The following is a 23,524-nucleotide window of genomic DNA, read 5'->3' on the forward strand; positions in this document are numbered from 1 at the left end:
CAAAGGGTCTAAAGGGAGAATACTGTGGAAGACATCTTCACCAATTTTTAATCAAGCATAATCAGACTCAGTTTCCTTCTTGTGTTACAGCATAGACCAATGCAGTACTGACACTTCATGATCCCAGAGCATCTTGTCCTGGACTTTCTGGATGTGAGGATCCCTTCATGGAATTACCCTTGTACGTCCAATGGTCAGTAATGTGAATTGTGATGCTAGTTCTTAAGCTTCATTTGAGGGTGATGTGGATGGTTTACCCTTTTTCTTGTGAGATATCAGCTTTGCCTGGAAAGGAGCAGAGATGCCACTCTTGCAGGATAAACAGGTATTGGTGTGTCTGCACTGAGTGGCATGTACTGTAGGGTACAAATTTCTGTGCAGCAGATCCTGGTGACCAGCTTGGCAGGAAAGCTGTGCTTGATTGATGGGCACAGCAGTTAAACAAGAAGTGTGTCCTTACTTGCTATGGACTCTACAATCTTGTCTATACTGCAAGGTTGATTCTAGGACCTTTGCATATGTCAGATTTGATCCCAACTCAGATAGTCCAAAGAGAAGTCATTAAAGGTTTCATTGTAAACTCTTTCTATACTACTACTCTGCTATACATCGTCAAACTGGTCCCTTGAGTTGTAAAGCCCATAAGATGGCAGATCTCAGCACTATAAACATTTTGCTAGTTCTGTGCTGAAAATCTAAATTTGAAAAATTTGACCATCACTGATGAGGAGTATAATTCTATTATCTCACAAGACTGTCAGTTATGCTTATGAAGTGGGAACAAAATAGTTGAATGTAAGTTATAGTGTGAACTCCACAAAATTTCAGAACAAAATGCTTTTTCTTTTAAGGACTTTTGATTTTGTTATGAATTCTTGTTATCATGGCTTCACAGGAAGCAAACTTCTGAGTAGAAAATTTTCAGTGTGCCCCATGAACAACATTTTAAATGCAGGGCATTAAGATGGAGGTTTGAGTCAGGTGTTTTCCAGAATTACTTGTTGTCCAGCTTAATTTTGAAGAGGAACTCCTCAATATTTCTCTGCTACCTTCTTCCCTCCCTTCTTCTCATTTGCTCTTTCTTCCTTCCTCCTTCCCTCTCTCCCTTACTTTGTTTTTCTTTCAACAAAAAATTTTTGAGTTACCCACTTTCTGATGAGCTTCTGCTGAAGATACAAGTATTAAAATATGATCTTGATCCTCAGAAAACATTCTTCTTGATGGGGAGGGAGTAGAGAAGTAAACATGAAAAGAATGTTGTCTAATAAGAATTATATCCAAAGTATTGTGGGAAAATATAGGTGGATGGAGTGAGACAGTCTGGGATGGGAAGTAGGTAGTGAAAGGAAAGGAGGAGATAACTTTGAGCAAGTGGAAGAGAACCTGTTTCAAGATGTGAGGGTGGAGATAAGAAGACAAACAATGGGCATAAAGGCAAGAAGAGGCACTGAAGAAATGGCAAATAGTTCTGTTACTGGAATGTAAGGTACGTGAGGTGGTGGGTGAGTGGAGGACAAGAAGTGACTTTAGTGAGGTTGGCAGAAACTAAAGCAGAAATTGCTTTACATTTTTGTTAAGGATTTGAATTTTTCCTAAATAAGTGTGGCCACGTCAAAGAATTTTTTAATCTTTTTTAAAATTGAAGTATAGTCAGTTTACAGTGTTGCATCAATTTCTGGTGTACAGCACAATGCTTCAGTCATACATGAATATACATACATTCATTTTCATTTTCTTTTTCACTGTAAGCTACTACAAGATATCGATATATAGTTCCCTGTGCTATATAGTATAAACTTGTTTATCTATTTTATATATACCAGTCAGTATCTGCAAATCTCGAACTCCCAATTCATCCCTTCCCATCCCCTTCATCAAAGAATTTTAATGATCAGATTTTCCTATTACCTATATCATTCTTCTGACACGTGGAACATAGGCAGGGATGGTGAGACTGAAGGTAAGGAGACCTATTAGAAAGCTATTGTTATAGTCCAGGGAAGAAATTATGAGGGTCTGATCTAAGGCAATGACAGTGCAGTAGAGAAGAGGAGATGATTGAAAGAATTTGAAAAGGTAAAATTGGCAGGACTTGTATTTAAATGGATTTGGTGAAAAAGAAAACACAAGGCCTTCATCAGTGAGGTCTTTATTGCTGTAAAGACTATTTCAAACACATATAAAGTCAAGAGAAATTCAACCAGAGGACTTCGGTCTGAACAATTGCAACCAATATGACCATTGAACTCATAAACCCATGATATACATACCATGCACTCTTTGCTATGTCACATGCTTGCTGAAGACCATGTTGGAGATTCCCTCAAGTTAACTTTTAAATTTCTCATGAAAAACCCTTTCTAAGTGACTGTTGTAAATATCACTATGTATCTTTATAGCATAGAGTCTCAGGATTATCTTTAATATACTTTTCCTTCTACAGGTAATTTGCCTTTTTTCAAACTGTCTCATGAACTATGCCTTTTAAACAGTTATTTTCATGGCAATGACACTTGTCTAATGAGTCATGGCAGCCAGCATAATTTGGTCTACTCACAGAATTTTCCTTTTTCATCTTTTTTGCTCTTTGATCAATTAAAACTGATTAAAACAAAAGCTGAAATGTTACTTTAGTTTCTAAGTTGCCATGTTACTTTTAATGATTTACTTTCTTCCCATTCTGCAAGAACATATATCCACATACAGTGGAGAAGGCTGCCACTGAAATGTTAGCTATTCTTGTTGAATCCCTTGAGAGTTTCCATGCTCAGAGTGAGCAGCTGTGGTGAGCAGGAGGGGCAGGCAGGCAGGAAACATGGTGATTGGTCACAGGACTGTCTGGGGAGAAGCTAAGCCAATTGTAAGTTTTCTTTTGTACAGAAAGAATGGTGGCAGTGACTTAACACCCCCACTCTAAAACCCAAGTTGTAATTGTTTAGAGAAATGGAACAATGAGCCTGAAGAGGACTATGACTTCTTGCTCATTTATTAAGGATCCAGAATTTGTACAGCCTTAGTATGGCTCCTGAACATGAGCATAGGAGAGGAAAGGCTACTGCACACTAGAATGGCTGTCAGGAAGCCCAGAGGCTAAGTCTAGGCCCTTGTTCTAAATTTGCTGCCTTGAATCAAACATATCTTACATATAACTCTTAGCCAGCTCAGTTATCTGTCTTCTAAGCCCAGAAAAGATTAGAAGCAAGCTAAAGGCAGGCATTCTGGCAGAAGCAGACAGATTTGAGAACTAACAACTTGATAGCAAAGGAAAGACCTAAAAATGGAAAGTAGGTGCATAATTGCCTCTGCATTATAACACAGTGAAAAAAAAAGATAGATAATATTATGGACCACTGTTATCAAGGAAGATTAAACTATGACTTGTGGTTTTTATATGAAACACAGGAAGATTGCCATCAAAATTTGTTAAACAGAGCTTAGGAATGCAGAAGTTTTCATTGCTCAAAGGATTAGTAACAGAAGACATATTTCCTTCTCCTATAGTTTCTGCCATTAAACCTTGCAGATAAGTCACAAAGAGACCATGGAAGTGAGTGTCTCTCCTCTCTTTTAAGAGCTCTTTCAAAACTGCCCATCTTACTTTCTAGTTACAACCTTTCCTCCTGTCTTACCTGCTTTCCTCATATTTTTTTCCCTGCCATTTGTATGCGTCAATACTCTATATTTCTTTAGCTTCTTTGTTGGTAGTTGACAACCTAGTCGTTATGGTTTGCATGTTTGTGTCCTTCAAAATTTCATATGTTGGAATCTTAACCCCCAAAGATGGTGGTATTGGATGTGGGGCATTTGGGAGGTGCTTAGGTCATGAGAGTAGACTTTAGAGAGAGAGATATCCCTAGTCTCTTTTGCCATGTGAGGATACAATCAGAAGTCTGCAACCCTGAAGCTAACCCTCACCTTACTATGTTGACACCCTGATCTTGGACTTCTAGCCTCCAGAACCATGAGAAATAAATTTCTGTTGTTTATAAGCTACCCAGTATGTAGTGTTTTGTTACAGCAGCTTGAATGGACTAATCCTTTTCCAAATGGTCAAAAAAGGTAAAGGAAATCATTACTGTTCTTCTCTTTATAATTAGTTTCAATTCTTCTCAGTATTTAATTGGTACAGAATGAATTGTCGCGAAGGCTAAAGAATGAAAAGCAAACAAAAAAATTCTCAAACATTTACAACTTTTGCATAGAAGATTAAAATACTGAGAGAAAATCAAGAAACTTTAATATCAAGTGTTATCATAATTTTCAATAACTTGGTAAACTAACTCTGCCAGAATAGATAAAGCTCCATTCTATATTAAAAAGCAACACCCACCCACCAGTTCTCATTAATTATATCACTCCACTTCTGTAGCAGGTATTTCTACAGATTTGTGGTTGAATTTTAAGTTAAAGTTAATATATCAGTTTACTCAGAAATCATAATTCTGTAGAAACAAAGGATTTGACTTAAAGTTGCAAATACACCCTTAGAAATGACTTAATCATTATGGAATGAATGTTTGTATGTGTGACCCTTGTGTTGGAAATGCCTGGAGCAGAGGGATTATGATTAATTTATATGAATATTATACCTTTATTGGGTTGAGTTCCCATTTAAAAGTCTGGGGAAAATCTTGTCACTTGTCAGTCAGTCCAGGAAATTGTCATCAGCTTCCATATTCGGAGGTTTCACTAATGTGACAAAATATCAGAAGGAAGCCATATCAGAGAAAAGAAAGCTAAGCAAATAGTGTAGTTAGTTACTCTCAAGTGACATGCTCAATGCCTTCTTCTGCAAGGTCCATCCAGGGAGGTTTCTAACCCTAATCCAGGTTTTATCACCTCAGCACTATTGGTATTTTGGACTGAAAAGTTCTTTGTATTGTGGGGGCTCTCTTTTGCATTTTAGGATGTTTAGTAACATCTCTGGCTTCTACCCATAGATTCCAGCATTATCTCCTAGTGCTGACAACCAAAAATGTCTTCATACGTTGAAAAATGTTCTGTGTGTGTGTGTGTGTGTGTGTGTGTGTGTGTGTGTGTGTGAGAGAGAGAGAGAGAGAGAGAGAGAGAGAGAGAGAGAGAGAGAGGAAGGCAAATAAAGCTCAGATGAGAATCACTGCCCTTACCATAATCCTACCCATTGACTTAACACTCCATTATTGTTCTTGAAACATAATATCCCAGAAAAGTTTCTACTGTCCATTGAGATAACAACAGAATACTGTTCTCTAAGCTGTTCTACTTGATTGTAACTCCATTCATTACCTGTAAGATATCCTGGTTGATTCAGGCCACAGGTACCCAGGTGGGTATTTTATGTCTTCTCACAGAATGGCACACTTACCTTGTCTCATTTTCTTTTTTCTTCTGTGGACTAAAGTCTTTTGCAACTGATCCTACACCTAGTTAGGCTTACTGAGCATGCATTCTGGTTTATCCAGATCAGTCCTGGAGCATGCTTGTTAACCAGACATCATTATTAATAGAATCCAGTCAGTCTCAAAGTGTCCCGGTTTGGATGATCAATCATAGTTATCCTTTTATGCTATTTGGAACAAAAAGATATTCCTTTTAATTTTACCAAAAAAAAAAATAGTGAAATGGAATTCAGTTTAAAATGGAATATATGAGAAAAAACATTTTCTTCTCTCCTCCCCCATTTTTTTGTATTCTATTAACCTAAGGAGAAATTTGTGTAGGATAGAAGGGTGCTCATGAATAGACTTGGAAGTCTGAACAAATTCCAAGGCAGAAGCAGCTAAATACTTTCTAATAGATGAATCAGAATTGGAGCTGGAAACAGGACACAACTTGCAGTAGAGAAGGTGGCCTCCATGCCGTAGCCCTTCTTTCTGACACATCTCTGTAAAGTTTTTAGGCCCCCTCGAGAGCTGTTCTGCCAGGCAGAATTGGGAAAAAGAGTAATTAAGTGAAGCACCATCCATGAAACAGATAATTGAGTTACACGTCTTTCCAAATGTGAAATTTATTTTTTTGTGTGCCATTTTTCCATTCTGTGGCTATGTATTATTTTTACCTTGATGAATGTTATATGAATGCTCTTTTATCAGATGTATAATATATTCTATTTAGAATGTATATTTAATGCATTTAGTTATGACAATAAAATATTTTTGGTATGCAAAGAATGGAAGCTTTTAACCCATCCCATTCCCTTCAGACCCTATCTAAATCAGAGGACTGATTTCCAAAGAAACTGAACAATCATCCCAAGTCCTACAGCTTCTAATATGAATTTTGGCACTTCAGAACAAAATGTGAAATGATTGGGAACCCAACTTGCATCACTTTCTCCCCATTCCCTTCTAGGGTTTGCTACTTGGTGACTTTCAGATTCTTGTGGAATTGTGAATTCATACTAAGCTTCTGTGCAGTATTACCATTTGTATCACTGAGGATGGAATTGACTTTTGTCTTTGGAGGGAAAAAAAAACAAACTGTACTGCTTGTTCAAGAAGGCTGTGATTAAACTCTTTAAGCATTTGTTTCTTACCGTGGAGAAACAGAACTCCGCAAGAAACTCATACCAGCTACATATATATTAATTTAGTTTTTTGTCCGTGAATATGAATGGCCAACGACAGACCAAAAATTATTAGGGAAAATCAGTAAGGCACAGAGCATAATACAACTGGGCAAACAAAAGAATGGCTTCAAAGAAAACAAAACATAAGCAAAAAATTAAAACTGTTACTAGTATCTTCAGAAAGATCTGACTAGATGTTTCAACCATAAAATAAGCTTAGGTTGCTATAGAGGATAAGTGCTTCAGGAATAAGCCAGAGATTTTGGAAATTGAAAAGCAGTTGCCCAAATGCAAAAAGTGAAAGGAAATAGTAAAAGATAAAGTCTGTTAAATACGTCAGAATATTGAACAAATAAGATATAAAAGTTAAATATGGAGAATCAGTTCAAGACAGTGAACATCTATTAGAAGTTCAAGAAAGAGTGAACAGAGAAAATGGAAGAATGAAAATGGTCAAAGATGGAAGATTATCCAGAGTTGAAAAAAGACAAATACCCCAAATCTGAAAAAGGCCACAGAGTGCTAAATTGGATAAATGAGAAAAGCCCCACGTGGACTTTTCCTAGTGAAATTTCAGAAACGTAAAGACTAAAAGAATACACAGAGAAAGAGCATACCACTCACTTTTATAGTAAATAATATTGTTAAAATCATGACACTGTAAATGCTGCTTATTGTTTTTCAGCTTTAATGAATCACCCATAGACAAAGCTTTAAAGACAAAGCTATAGATACGCAACAATAAAATGTAAATATCATCAGGGCACCTATATGAATCCACATGTGCACTGTCTAACTCTAAGAGACACCAGCCTCAAAGGAGGCAAAAGAACAGTAGCACTGACTGCTAAAAACCTTACTGATGAAAAGTAATGATGCTACAAAGGATGGAGAGAGAAAGAGCAATGGAGGTGGAGGTAGTGTTGAGACAACATGCAGGGCCTAGGGTTGAAATAAGAAATAGAGGTTTAGCATATTATTTAACAGTTAAACTATAGAAAGGCTAAAAGATTGTGTGTGTGTGTGTGTGTGTGTGTGTGTGTGTGTGTGTGTGTGTGTCTGTGTGCTCGTGTGTGCGCATTAAACAAAACTCAAGAAAAAGGACAGAAGGGGGGCAGCATGTTTGCTGAATACCTTCTGTTGGGAGTCCAAAGATACTACCTAAACTTGATTAGTCAGAACATGGAAGTGTAAACATATTGGTCAGAGTGTAGGACAAAGAGGAAACCACCAGAAGTAAAAACAAACTCTAGGAAGTGGGATAAGTGGCAGCAGGTAGGACAGGAAATGTAACTTTTAATATCATTTGAATTTGTTCTACATGTGTATGCTGTTAAATTAATTAAACAAAGAGACCATTGCACCTGAGGTGGCTCTAATGCCATGGCAACCTACATAAACAAGCCAAAATCTAAGCCTGTAAATTTCTTGAGGTGATGAATTCAAAATACTAGGCCAACCAATCACAAACAGCGGACTAGGCTTTAAGTTATAGCCAATCAATAATTTCCTTTCTTTTGCCACCTAAAAATTGTCATTTGCCATCTGGCACTATAAGAATGAAGCTACCAGCCACTATAGTTGCTGACCTCAACACACCCTGAAAGGAGTACAGGGTGGAGATCAGGAACGAGGCACAATGTACTCTGGGAAAACTGGTAGAACAGGCCTTCAGATAGTTAGATATTTTCAGAAGAATTTATGAGCTTAATTTTGTGCATCTTGTCATAGCTCTGAGGAACTACCCTCTCAGGCTATGGTCCTCATTTTGCCCCCAATAAAACCTAACTCCCAACTCTCCCATTGTGCTCCCCACCCCAACCCCCAGAGAGGACACTTTGCTTCTGCACTTCTCTATGTAAGTCATTCCCCTGGGCCCTGTCTGCCGGAGTGCTCCTAATCACTTCTGGTTTGGTGCTGCCCCTTTGGAATCCATTTTTGCTCAAATAAACCCTTAAAATGTTTAATATGTCTCAAATTGTCTTTGGCAATATATTATTTGGTGGTAATAATAATAATAATAATGATAATAATAATAATAATAATAATAATAATAATAATAATAATAATAATAATAATGTCAATCTGATTTTTTTCACAGCATTATTATATACTTACGCAGTTGCCAGCAACTTTGTAGAGGGGCATAAGCAAATTGTACAAAAATCAAACAGACCCTAAAGCACTTCACTTCAAATGTGCTATGCCTCATGTTTTCTTAGACCTTGATGAAGTTGAGGCATGGGGTGCTATTTTTATATTATAATTTTGTGGGTAAATTATCAATAGATCATATTTCTTATGGGGTATGAAGCTCTCTTTTTTCCCTTTGGATATTGATGAATTTATTTATTTCAGATATAAGTTACTATTTAGCACTCCAAGATCTTTATTATGTATTGATTCCTCAAATATAAAACATATACATTTTATTTGAGCCTCAGAATTCTATGACAATTCAGTGTAGGTGTTACGATCTCCATTTTATCCATAAAGTTGAACAAGGTTAAGAAGCTTGTCTTAGGTCACTGAGAGGGGGAAAGAGCCAGCACTCGAACTGTCTTCCTTCTCCTACCCTACGTAGTTTCTTAAGGAGTAGGGAAGATTGAATAATATTAAAACACACATTTTTTAAAATGTCAAAAACACATTACCACGGAGGAAGAAAGAGCTACCAAAATCAGGAAATCCTTCTGAATGCCTCAGGTATAATCTTCCTCACCCTGAACTCTTTTTCAAATTGAACAATATAGTATTTAAACATGTGTCCCGTAGAAAAAGCTATTGAAAGACACTGTAAAAGTGAAGAGAATTAAGTTAGAGGAAGAAAAACAAAAAGTGTTCCTTAAAATCTATAATTTCATCTACTTTCTGTGCTAATCAGAGTAATTTCCTATGTCCTAGGAAGCATCTTCTGACTTAAAATTAAAAGTTGGTTGTATGGAGACTTCAAAAAACAGTACTCACCTGCACCTCCCACATTCATTAGCCTTTTCTTCCTATGCTGTGTCTGTGCAAAAATAGGGATGGGGCAGGGGGTAGGAGGCATAGGAAAAGTGGGAGCGTGTTGAATAGGAAATGTAACTTATCTTTCATACCATTTGAATTTGTTTAACATGTACATGCATGGAGAGATGTTATTAAACCATAGGTTAGAAAGTGCAGACCACTGATGGATCCTTTCCATAATGCTGTCTGATTCCTTAAAATTAAAATCTTACTAAAATACCACAAATCTAATCAGGAATTCCAGGGGAATATTCTGCTTTTGTTTTTCTCTTAGAGATTTGAAGTTCTGCCTTCGTTAACACAGAACCCTTGACTTAAACTGAACATAAAACATTTTAAAGCAATTCCAGTTGCAGGACATTCTTTTTTTTCTGTGTGAATGTTTGATGAGCTTTGTCCAAATTCTGGCTCTTCCCACATTGACTCAGTTTCTGTTCACTAGAACAAGGTGACCTGCCAAGCTAGACAGGACAAAGTCCAGGGACTCACAGAAATGCTTTTTCTTTTACTTCTAAATAAGTTAAGTGCAAAGGCCATCGACAAGAGAGATTTTAGCAATTTTGTTATCAGTGTGTAGTGAGGCAGTCCCTTTTCCTTCCTCCCTTTTACCCACTCACCCCCAATCATAAAACCCTCACCCAGGAGAAACTTTCTACAAAACTGCTAAAGATATACTTGTTGGTTTGAAATTAATTCTTGGAATTACTTTGGATTTAGAGTGCTTAACCAAATTGTCACTGAAATATACTCTTTTCTTGACAAGTACCATTGAAGACAATGTAAAATGATTCTTATATGGTTACCTAGCCATAAAGAATTCAAGTGTAATTTTACTTAGAACTTTCACTGACTATTTTAATCTCAATGACATAAACAGATGTATTGGGATCAGGAAATACTTTACATCACTGGTGTTTTGTTGGCCCGATGAAGGTATGTATAATCAGGAGTTATATAACTTCCATTGCATCAAATACACATTTATCAAATACAAGTGAAAATAATTGGCTTATTTCTTCCATAGATTTTCCTGTTCGAAGAAAATGGACAATCAGTAGGTGCATGTAATGCAACAGCACAATTCTATTATTTTCAAAAGTTTGGAGTGAGATTAATAATACTATTTTAAAAGATCTGAGTGTGTCCTTAATAAAGGCCAGGAGAGCAGAAATTTAAGAAAAGTGGAGAGAAAAAATAGTCTTATATTTTTCTGTATCAAATATTTCAGCATGAAGGTCACTATCTTTCAGATGTTTTTTTCCCTGAATTGGTATTGATGGCAGAGATTCCAAGATTTTCATAGCCAACTAATATTGACATTTCATTTATTTTTTAAAAGGTTGAAAGTGATTAATGAAATATATTATCATTTTCTTCTTCCTTTAGTAACTATTTTCTCAGCACTATGTATTACTTAGACAATGCTGGAACCTCCTACTGGGCAGAATTTTGAACACTACAGATCAAGGCCTTTTCAAAATGAAGTGCATGTGTCTTTCACATAGAAAGAGCTGATTATCAGGAACTGTGAAGGCTCTGAGGTGTTACTTCCATGCTAACAAGTTAGCCTGCCACAGTTCCATGATGCTGGCAGAAGACACAAGACTCTGGATCAGAGATAAAGAACATTGTTCTGGTATATCAGGCAGCATGAGATTCATGTTTGCATTGATTCTCCTTTTCCTGAAATTTTCATGAGTTTAACATGAAAAGGCCCAGATGGATGTTGTTTATGCAGTGTTTTTCTCTTTGTAGTCCCATTTTCTTCATTCTGCAGAATATACTACACAATGAACTTTATAAACATTTTGATATTTTCTTCAAATTTTTCTTCTCTCTGATCATATGACTTGAGATAAAGACATGAGGCATATTAGCACTCATATTTCTTCTTTTATCTCTTTAAATAATGGACCCTAGATTCATTTTATGTTCTCCTGTATCAGTGTAAGTTATAATAGAGGAAACAAGATCTGAGAGCAGATGGAGAAGACAAACTTTAGGGTACAGTTACAGAAGTAGGAATCTTGGAAATAGGAAAGATCCCAATTACATTTTTAGTCTCTCTCTCTCTTTTTTTTTTTTTTTTTTTGATATTGGCTTTCAACCTCTGTCTATAAACACACACACACACACACGTACACATGTTTATTGTTTTTCTATTGTCTTATTGAGTGTACTTGATAGCAAGTATAGCAGAAATTAAATGTAATCTCTATAACCAGTATGTGCAAAATATATTTTGTAACTTCCCTTATTTTATTTAATGGATTTCATCTTGTTCACAAGATTCAATTCCAGATAAAGATTCAATTTTAGCTAAACCTTTTCAGGTAAAGATACCTCAGTCTCTTGTGAGGAAATACTCTCATTTAGAAACCAATTTTGGCAAATCTCTGCCCTCTTTGTCCTTTTTCCCAATGTGCAAGTGGAGGTTGCATCCATCTTCACGTGGCGGATTTGGGTCCACTGTTTTGCATATTTTTGATGTTCTTTGCTACAGAGGGATTGGTCTGGCCCCCTAGGGTTCTGTGCTGGTGTCCTAGGCAGTGTGGCTGGTTCTACCTGAACTTGTTGCATATTTTGCTGGTATTAACTTCTGATGTCTTGGTTCCTGCCAGTTGCCTTAAGTTGTGGAGTTCCTGTAGTATGTGGTTGCCTTTTCCCAATACAGAGTCCTTTCTAGATCTTTGTGGCATGTCTACATTTCCCCACTGGTCACATAGGAGCTGCTGGGTCTCTGGCATGCCATGCATAAGCTGAGGGAGGGTTAGGGCATGCTCTTATGTGTGTTATCAGGTGTTGAATGTCTCCCTCTGCAATTGCTGCTGTACAGCTACTTGGCCTATTGACAGAGAAACAGCATCAAGCTCTCAGTTAAACAATTTCGGCTTTCTATGGACATTTTGAGTTTTCTTGCTCCATCCCTTTGGCTGAGGCACAAGGATGGCCAGTGTTGCTGTTCTGGTTCTGACAAAGGAACCAGGCATGTCATCAGCTTAACTTGCATCCCCTCTGAGACGTGTGCCTTCCTTTCATGGCAAAAGGCTTTCTTCCTCTTCCCTCTTCATACTGAGAATATCCCTTTCATAATATCCTTTGCTATCTCTCTAAGATTTTAATAAAATTCTAGGATCAAAATCTACTAAGCCTATATCCTTAAATGGGAATTGGAGTTTAGGGGATTTAGAAAATGTTATCCCTTTAAACAATGCCTCAGTTTCAAGAATATCTCTAGGGATTCAAAAAATCTATTTTTGGAAATCAAAAGCTGAACATGGACACCTTTTCATCTTGCATTCCTGTTTCAGTTCCAAGCCTCCCTAAGATAACAGCTAAAATTCCACTAGCTGAACAGGGGAAGACATCATATACAGGAAATGTGAGAAAGAAAAGCACATATTTTTGAAAATTTATATTTTGAAATATTTCCATAAAACTGGCTCTGGCTAACTTAATCAGAGGAGACATTTTGGAGACCTGTTGAGGTCCCAGAAAACCAGAGGGAGGCTGAGGGATAAGTATGGGAGTAGGCTGGATCCTAGGGTGACACAGAGTACCAAGGTGTGTAAAGCATGACAGTGTGGATAGGATGTCACTACTTAAGATTCAGAGGCCAAGCAGAGAGCTGAGCTTGGGTGGGCGTCTACTCTCTGAACTTTCCTAGTGGTGGGGAGGGTGGCATCTGTCAGCTGCAGCTTCCATGGTGAGTTGCATGCACCTGGATTACCCTGTCACCAACAGAAAAATTGTTGGTGGTAGTTTCTGGAGGCTGGTCAACCTCCAGAGAGGAAATTAGGGTGCTGTTAGGAAGCCATTCACAGGAAACTCTAAATGGCAAATATGTATATCACCTAAATGAAAACAAGGAAAAGGTAAGAAGGAAAGGCAAAGAAATAGAATGTGGTGGTCTTCAAAAATGAGTTCCTTCTTTGTAATTCTGTCAAGGATACAAGAACTCTGAAGTTGTAATACATGGCCTTGGCCTTAGCATGCCCCTCGCACTGCCTCCTTCCTCTGCATTTCTCTACTTCTCTGCTTTGGTCTTCTCTGGAGGCTGCTTTCTCTTCTTCTTTGTGTAAATTGGCCCTTCCACAACATCTAAGTTCACAGGTCTTCCACTCAAGTAAAGTGTAGACTTACTAGAGACTCAATTCCAATTCTAAACTTTTAAAAGAACAAATTTGAGTGGGTTTGTTTGATGTATCTATATCTTATTAGCTACGGGTACAGGGGGAGGGGATGGGTGGTACAAAGGCACAAATGCTCCTGTGGGTGGTGTGAGAGTGGCAGTGGTTCTGATTGGACAGAATGGGGCATAGGGTGGGAAAACAAGCTAAAAGTGTCTGTTGCAGGATAATAGTATTTTAAGGTGTGACTATATCATAACTTACTTTAGTAACCCTTTATTATTGAGTATTGTTTCATCCTCATTTTCTCCCATTATAAACAGACTGATAAAAATCCTTGGGTCTAAATCCCATTTGATCCCCCTTAAGATTAATTCTTAGAAATAGAATTGCTGGTGTGAAGAATCAATACATTTTATAATTTTATATATATTGAAATTGTCTTCCAGAAAGTTTGTGCCAATTTATGCCATCTCCAGCTAGTTAAAAATACTAATTTTTCTGTACTTCTACCTGGGTGTATTAATTTACTTATTAAATATATTAAGATAGTTCATTGCTTTAATTTACATCTTTAATTCCAAATAAGGTTGAGCCTTCCTTTTCATAAGCATGATAGCCATTGTGCTTCTTCATATCTTTTACTTATTCTACTACTATTGTGTTAATCTTTATCTTACTAATTTTAAAGATTCTTTAGTTACGAAAAATAACAATTCTTTGTCTTGTATGTCCCAAATAGCTCCCCAGGTTATGGTATGCTTTTTTTTTTTTTTTAAGTTTTATATCTAAATACTTTAAATTTAGCTGTAAAGTAGCTTTTAAAAATCCCTTGGTTATATCATGTAACTAACTCAAAATTTCGGCAGAAGGAAATTCTTCTTTACAGAGTTATTGGATTTATTTTTTTCTATGTAGAATATGATGATATTTTGTTCTACTTTCTGCCTTTAGGGAGCAGAATGGCTGTTGGCCAAAGCCACCAGAAGTGAAATATATGAAGAGTAAAGCTATAACTTTATGCCAAGTGATATTATTGATTTGTTGATAGATTTGGTCACATAAATACAAGATATAGATGATCTCTGTTCATATAATTTAGTCACTTAGGGATAAGAAAAGGAAACAAAGAGGGTGGCTGGTAATGTATCACCAATTTTTAGCATATTGTCTCTGTTTTTAAATCTCCCTTCAATTCTCCAATGATACTCGAAGGTCGAGATTTTGTTGAGAGCTGACCAGAATTAACTTCTGTGTGTTAGATGGAAATTGGCTCAGAAGCTAAAGTGTGGTGGGAGGTATTACATCTTCTTCCAAGAGATATTTGGCTGAGAGGCCGCCAATTTATGTGCTATGAGGCTTTTCAGATAAGAAAATTAAATTATTTTCATCTTTGGCTTTAAGAACTGAACATATATCTCCATGTTTTCTCGCCCTGTCTGAGTGACACCACACATATCTTTCTAAGTTATATTTTCATCACCACCTGACAAATACTGTTTCATTTTTTAACGCCATAGTAAGGATTAATCCTCTTGATTTTGCAGCACAAGCTGGATAAAAGAATATTATGAAGATGTAGTAGTTTAACTCAAATTGCTATCAAAAGTTCACTAAGGACAAAAACTTTCTAGATGTACACTGTCCAGCTTGTAACAGCTGATGACTTTTTCACTGGAAGTCTCCTCAAACACCTCAAACACAACACATATGAACTGTGGCAGACAGCTGACTTCTGATAAGGGCTACTCTCTTATAGTCCTCTCTTTTTGAATGTTGGCAGAACCTGTGACTTGCTCCTAACCAAAAAAATATGACAGAGGCAATGGGATTTCACTCCCTTGATTAGATTATGTTGTATGGCAAAGATGATAGTGTCACTGTCTTGATTAGATTATGTTGTGCAAGACTGCAGCTAGAGAGTCTTCCATTGGCTTTGAAAAAGCAAACAGCTATGTTGTGAACTCCCAATGGAGAAGTCCACATGGCAAGGAACTACTAATATCTGAAGGCATCATTCAGCTAAAACCCAGTTTTGAGCTGGGACTCTCAGTCATTCAGCCACAAAGAAATGAATTCTGCCAGAAACCCGAAAAGGCTTAGAAAGGTGGATCTTCCTAGTCAGGTCTCTAGATGAGAACACAGCCCAGTCAACACTTTAGTTACAATTTTGTGAGCTCCTGAGCAGAAGATGCATCTAAGCCATGCCCAGACTGCTGATACACAGAAATTGTGAGATAATAAATGTATATTGTTTTAAACTATCAAGTTTGTAAGAATTTGTTACAGAACATATAAAACTAATCCACAAGCCTAAATTCATGACTATCTTTCACAGGCTCCTTGTATTTTCTTTTAATCAGCACAACTATTTTCAGAGTGAAATACATCTTTATTTCCAAAGTCAAGCAGCTACCAAATCCTGCTGATTGTATTTAAACTATCTCATGTATGATTCCACTTGTTCATTTTGTCTTCCATTTTTCTGGTTTATATCCTCATTACTTCCTACCTAGACCCAGACTGGAGATCTTTTCCTTCCCTGGGTCTTCACAATATCTTCATCCTGTGGAATGCTGACACATTACCCCACCAAATGTGCTTCCGCAATATGCCTTCTACAGATACCTATCCTGTGAAATATCTACCAGATTGTAAGCTCTTGGAGGGGAAGAAAGGAGGCTCTTTGGTCCATGCCTGATGTGTAGTAGGTATGTACTTCAGAAAATAATGAGCACACAGATCAAAACATTTCTGACAGAAAACTGAGAGCATCATAAAAATAAAAGTGTAGTAATTTTTTGCTTCAGTTTCCAAGAGTCAGAACAGGCTCAGAACAGATGTGAGAGAAAGGTGAAATGACCATTTTAGGCTCTCTTCTTAATATTATCTTGATTGAGATGATAATTTTAAGTTGGTGCTTGGTGGATGAGGTGCTAGTGCATGAGAATACTAGGTCAGATAACCAAGCAGTTTTCCTAATTCAGATTTCTAGTACATACTTCTCTTTTAAATATAAGTGAATTGGGAGGAAACTTAGACACTTGAGAGGCTGAATATTCTTGATTTTTGTTGTTAAACCACTGCAGTTTGCCAAGTCCTTTCACCCTGATTGTAAATCTCAAAGGGAATTCAGTCCCATGTGTTTCTCATTAGTTTGCACTTGATTTATCCAAAAGTTTTATAAGAACCATTTGAAGTACAAAAAGCTTTGTGAAATAAATCTTCTTTTAAATTTAAATGTAAATGTTTACTCTTTTTTTGCTCATGGTTTGTGGACAGAGGGAGTTAGGGTCATACTAAAGAGCAATGAGAAGAAGTATTTTAAATTAGAATCAGGATCATGAAGAAATCGCCTTATCATGTTAAAATTTACAAAATATTCAAATTAAGTCTTAAAACATGAAGTCTATGTTGTTCATATCAACAATGAGTGTAGCACAGTATAATTGCCTCATTTTTTGAAGTTAACCTCTGGCTATAATTAATATCCACACATTTTAATAAATACAGCATTTACATAATTTTAGATTTCAAAATGTCTTCTATTTTATTTCCAAATTAGAGTAGAAATTATTTTAAATGCTTAGTCATATATCATATATTAATGTAATATTTTCTCCATTATATGAGTCATGAGAATGTTCAGAAGCAGAGAGAGCAAGGTATTAAGCATGATAGAGATTACCAAGGTTATCACTGTCTAAAGGGCTGAAGGATTATATATATCAAATTCTTATATATGTGTGGTAATATCATCTACTGAGTAAATCTGAAATTTAATGACTGTATATAAAAATAAAATAAAAATTTGTAGAATTGTTACATTTTAAGAAGCATCGCAAATGTATTATATCATATAGAAATGCACATGGACTAATGAATTGTATTCAAAAACTCCTTTCTCTCTCATTTCTTGCTAAGTTTCAGTGTCTCAGTTACCCAACTAAGAGTACTTACTTTGCTAATGTGCCTGGAACTCAGGGAGTGGTCTCCTCACCCCACTGACTCTATCATTTAAAGGATATATTTGGTCCGGATTTACTCCATTGGATATTGTGTCTAAATATAATGGGAGATTTCATGTATGATGAGTACAATAACTTAGAATTATGAAATGAAACTGTCTTATGAAAAATTAGTCCTTAATTTTCTGAAATTTGATGCCAGGACACATCTGAGATTGGAGCATAATTTTCTCAGTGCACAGCTCTCTGCTCTTATTTTCAGCCATTACCTACTGCATTCAGCACCTCTTAATCTGCACAAAGGACCTCATCTCCATCATTAACTTGCAATGAAATTCATGTTCACCATATTCTATGAACAGGACAGGATTTTTATAGAACTTACTTGATTCCTTTGGGAAACATGTTTATTTTGGGGTTTCTGAGCAGATGCATTTCTGCAGTTGAATACCAGCTTGCCAAGAAGTTTCTGAAGTCTAAAAAAAAAAAAAAAACCTAACTGTTTTAATTTTAAAAAGGCCAAAAGAGTGGTATAAGTTGTTGACAATCTGTTAGTGTTCTTACAGAGATTATAACATTGGGTGGAGGGAAGTAGACAATGAATTTTTATGTGCCATCTAGTTCTAGTATTCTATTATTCAAGCACTTCAGATTCATTTATTATTTTATGCAGTTTATAAAAGTTTATTTTAAGACTAGGTGTGCACAGATTTTTGTTATTTAGGATGCATAAATAGACCGCTCAAGCCTCCATCTCTACTTTTACTAATACTCCTTCTCTTAACCTCTGATGTTCAAATTTTTTTAAAGGGCAGGGAAATAATGCTTCCCATGTCATGTTAGGCTTAAAATATAAAAATTTTAAGGAGAGAATATACAGCAATTTTAATTTCCACTAAAGTAATAATGAGCCTATTCAGTGAGCAAGATGTGATAGCAGTCACCAGAAATCCATAAAGATGTGGGGAAGCAGAGATACCTGACAGGGGAAGGGCGGCCACAGACTGTTTTTTGAGTTGGCCTGTCTACTTTTATGCCTCTTACAGGCAGAAAAGTATTACATTCAATCCACAACTTTAGAGTTGATAGTTAAGCACCCCAAAGTGTAGGAGAGTATTCTCAAGTGGTAAGAGTGCAATATTATTTCTCTCTACAAATGTCAGCACTATTTTCTTTAGGTGAAAAGGGGCAATGAATCTACAGATACTTAAGTTTAACACTGAATTACATGCTACAAGAAATGTAAAATGCAAAAAGTAATAGTCATTTTAAGGAAATGGGAAGCTAATCTTAGAAACAAATTGCCATCCTAATGAATTAAGGCTAAAAATGTATTTCTGCATCAAATTAAAAAGTGGTAAGTCTTATCAAAATTATATTTCACATCTACATTTATTGACCTAAATTAGGCTATTGTTTAGTCAGAAAAAAAATTAATAGTAGTAAATACTGATTTCTCATGTACAATAATAAATCACAGGCATAGGGGCAAATTGGTTTCTGTGCATTTCAACAAGCCTTTTATGACCCTATTAGGAAATGTTTTAACGGGGTTTCTTAGCATTTTGAGCAAAATATTTGTACTCCCTACTGAAAATAGCTTAATGTCCCAAAGGAATCCTGTCTGCCTCATAAAGTTGCTTTTAGAGTTTTGAGCTCTGGCGTTCTTTTTCCAAATGCACAGTGGACATATATTCCAACTCCAAATTCAGGTTTTAGAGAAATTGTGTGTTTCTCTTCCTAAACAGCAGACTTTTGCCAGTTCTTTCAAAAGGGGACAGTTTGCTTTGTTGAAATACTTAAGCTCTTAATCTGTAATTTTTAAGTGGTGAAATATAAACAAATTACTTACTCTGTAATTTCTAATACAGTCAACTCAACTTCCCTTGTGATACATAAAGACATGCGTATTCTCTCTTTACCTCCATTTATATGCTAACCAGAGAGGCCATGTGCTATGACTGCTGAAAGTGTGACCTCAAATTCCAGCTCTACAACTTAGCTGTATAACCTTCAGCAAATTGCTTATCCACCATAATAATTCCACTTTCTGGTCTGTAAAATAGGATTGCAGTGGCAACCACCAGATATAATTGCTGTGAGGAATAAAGGAGACAGTGAACGTAAAGTTTGCAACATAGCACCCTGCATGTTCTTAGTAACTTTTATTTATTAATATTCATATTAACTTCCCCTTCCTGGAGGTTGTTAACTATATATTATTTTGCTAAAATGGACACTCTGTTTTCACTAAGTAAAACATAATCTTGTGCTAGCAAGATTTACAGACAATGTCAATTCGTGACCAAGTGCAGGATATACTGAGGCCATTATCTAGTGAATGCAGAGTATCTAGATAGCCAATCTAAACAATTTAGAATCTAAGTGGACATTAAGATTAATTTTTTAAATTCCAAAAATAGAATTGGTTGTTACACAGTGTAATAGTAAATCTTACAATTGAAATCTTTGAATAAATGCATGCCTGTGGCTCATGGCGGTCATAAGTGCTCGTTTCGATACGTTAACAGTTAATTGAGATAAATATGTATAAATAAAATGAGCTCTGTGGGAAAGTGTGTTTGATATTTTTTTTAAAAACCTCAAACTATCTAATTTAAATGTCATTTTGCATCAGATTCTGAAAAAGCAAACTAAACAAGACTGAAGAAAGAAAGATCATTAATTTTTTAATCTCTAAGTCATCTTCTAATTCATTAGCATGGTATACATAGCATATATTTTTATTATATATGTTCCCTTTAATTTCTGCCAAAAAAGTTTTACATATATCTTTTATTGAATTTATCCCTTAGGATTGTAATATTTTGTATTTTCAACAATATGTCTTAAATCTAATTTCTAAATGCTTGTTGCTGGTGTATAAAGGTAGAGTTAATTTTTTATATTGATTTTGCATCCAGTAACCTTTGTTAAAAAGTTTTTCTTTTGTTTTGTTTTGCTTAATAATGAATGAATGACGAATTTCATCAAATGAATTTCCTGCATTTATTGACACAATTATATATTTAATCTACTGATGTGGTGAATTATATGAACTGATAATCTGTTGTAAATTGACTTTGTAAGGCTGGGATAAAGCAACTTGGTCGTGTTCAATAGTCTTCTTAATACTTTGCAGGATTCATTTGGGTAATACTTGGTTTAGGAATTTTGAGTGTAGATTCATGAGTGAGTTGGCCCATCAGTTTTTTCCCATGCTGTCCTCAGATTTTGACATCAAAGTTATGCTGGCATCATAAATTGAGTTATGCTTCTTGTTTTTATATACTCTGGAAGAATTTACATAATATTGCAAATATTTGTTCCCTCAATTTTTGGCTGGAATTCAGTGGTGAAACCATCTTTGGTGTTTTCATTTTGGAAAAAATTTTTTAAATGATGCAATTTCTTTAACTATTCTAGAAAACTCCAGGTTTTCTAATTTTTTTTTTTTTTGGTTAGTTTTAAAATGTATTGTTCTAGAAATTTGTCAGTTTTATCTAAACTTTCAAATTTATTGGAATAAAATTGTCTTTTATCATCTTTTTCATATCAGCAACAATGCAGCTGTTCCTTCTTTTTCAGTCCTAATATTGACTTTTGCCTTTGCCCTTTTTTCTCAATCTCATAAGAGGTTTTACTCTTCACAAAGAACCATTATTTGGCTCTTTTGATTCTCTCTTCTATATATATAGATATATATGTCTTTCTCTATTTAAAAAATAACTTATGCTGTTTTTTTATATGTTGTTTTCATTTATTTCTTTTTAGAGGGTTGCTTAGCATTCTTTCTAGCTTTTGTTCTTTTCTAATATAGAAGTTCAGAATTAAGTACTACTTCAGCTTGTCACTAAAGTTTTCATGTGTAGCAGTTTCATTATCATTCAGTTCTAAATATTTTTAATGTTTATAATGATTTCATCTTTGACCCATGAGTTATGTAGAAGTAATTTTCTTCCAAACATACTTTTTTTTCTAGTTATCTCTTTGTTTTGATTTTTAACAAAATTTCATTGTAGGCAGAGAACATGACCTGCTTGCCTCAGTTCTTGAACTTTACTGAGACTACTTTTGGACCAGAATATCGTCAGTTTTACAACATGTTTTATGTATGCTTCAAAAGCTTTTGTAATTTGAAGTTGTTGGGTATAGTGTTCTATACGTGTCCAATAACTAATTTTTTTAATTGTCTTCCAAATCATCAATATCATGCTAATTTTATTCATCAGCTGTTCCTTTAGCTATAAGAGGAACATATTAAACTTCCCAATTACTATTATACATTTATCTTTTTGTTTTTCTCTTGATTTTTGATCACCATATTTTGTGGCTATGTTGGTAGGTGCATACAGATTTAAAACTACTATATATTCTTGAGTTATTGCATTATTAACATTATCTAGTGGTCATTTTAATCTCTCTTAATGCTTTGTTATTTAATCTATCTAGAGTTGTGCTAGTACCTTATCATTTTCCTTTTGCTTAGATTATTAACGTTATGTATATTGTTAGTTTTTAAACCAGTTTACTTCCAAATTTTCTGAATCTTTAGGTTTTAAATGTGTTTCTTATGAACAGCTCTGAGCTTTTTATTTTTTGTTCATTTTACCCCATGAGGCTACAACATTTTAGATCAAATCAATCTACTTGCCAAATGCCATAAAAATGAAAGAAGGCTATGAACTCTACTTATCTGTCTGTATCCTTACTTTTATCTAGTGCTGGGACTGTCTTCTAACTTTGCCAATTCATTAATTTTTAAGAGTATATATTTATTTAGAATAATTAGCTGGTTTCAGCAGAGGATAGAAACAGATAGCTTGCCATATTATAACAAATTAAAATACAAAATAGTAAAATTTTAATCCACTAAATTTCATAATTTAGTTATAAGATGTGATAATTCATATGTTAAATAATTGGCTTTTCTGATTCTTTTAATTGTTTTTTTATTTTAGTTTTATTAATTTGATTTTCTCCTTATTATCTTTTTTCTTATGTTTGTTTTGGATTCTTCTTTTACTTGTTCCTTAAGATGGAAGCTTAGTTCATTAATGTAACAACTTTTTTTTTTTATAAAGAATGGTTTTAGTTTATCCACATATTTTCATATTTCAAAATGCTTTTTAATTTTCTGTTTTTTTAACCCCCTTGGTTATATAGAAGTGTTTTTTCACATAACTGAGTATTTTTGAGACATTCTTGCATTACTGATTTCTAATTTATTTTCTTTGTAGTTAGAGAATATACTTTATACAATTTAAATTATTTAAAATTTGCTGAGACTTGTTTTATGCATAGTCTATTGTGTATCTTGTTAAATGTACTACATGTGCTTGGAAAGAATGTGTGTTCTGCTTTTTTGGGGTACAGTATTCTTTAAATGTAAGTTAAGTCAAGTTGGTTACTAATGTTTTTCATTTTTTTTAGTATCTTTACTGATTCTTATGACTATTTATTCTTTTGGTTTCTGAGAAACTTTTGTTCAAATCTTTGTCTTTATTCATGGATTTGTTTATTATTTATTTCAATTTACCAGTTTTTGCATTATGTACTTTGAGGCCCTGTTATTGGGTGCATAAATATTTTTGTCATGTCCTCTTGATTATTTGAACCCTTTGTAAGTGTAAAATGATCCTCTTTATTTATAGTAATATTCTTTACTTGGAAATCTATTTGGATTGATATTAATATAGTCCCTCCAATCTCCTTTTGATTGGTGTTAGTATGGTATACAATTTATTATTATTTAGACAAATTTTAGTTTTACAACAAAATTGGGGGAATATATAGAAATTTTCCATATACCCTCTGACCCCACATATGCATAAGCTACCCCATTATCAACATTCCCAACAGAGTGGACA

The 23,524-nt window shown here is 35.0% G+C and overlaps 1 protein-coding gene across 1 annotated transcript in view; it reads left to right on the top strand.

Annotated features, from left to right (window-relative positions):
• The window catches only part of LOC116664744, a 336,479-nt gene that overhangs the window by 259,220 nt on the left and 53,735 nt on the right, over nt 1–23,524 (top strand). Inside the window, exon 4 of the mRNA XM_032482946.1 lies at nt 91–193. The gene's annotated coding sequence lies outside the window, so the exon portion shown is untranslated. The remainder of the gene's footprint in view (nt 1–90; nt 194–23,524) is intronic.

The sequence above is a fragment of the Camelus ferus genome, chromosome 7 (genome assembly GCF_009834535.1).
Source record: "Camelus ferus isolate YT-003-E chromosome 7, BCGSAC_Cfer_1.0, whole genome shotgun sequence".
Lineage (NCBI taxonomy): Eukaryota > Metazoa > Chordata > Mammalia > Artiodactyla > Camelidae > Camelus > Camelus ferus.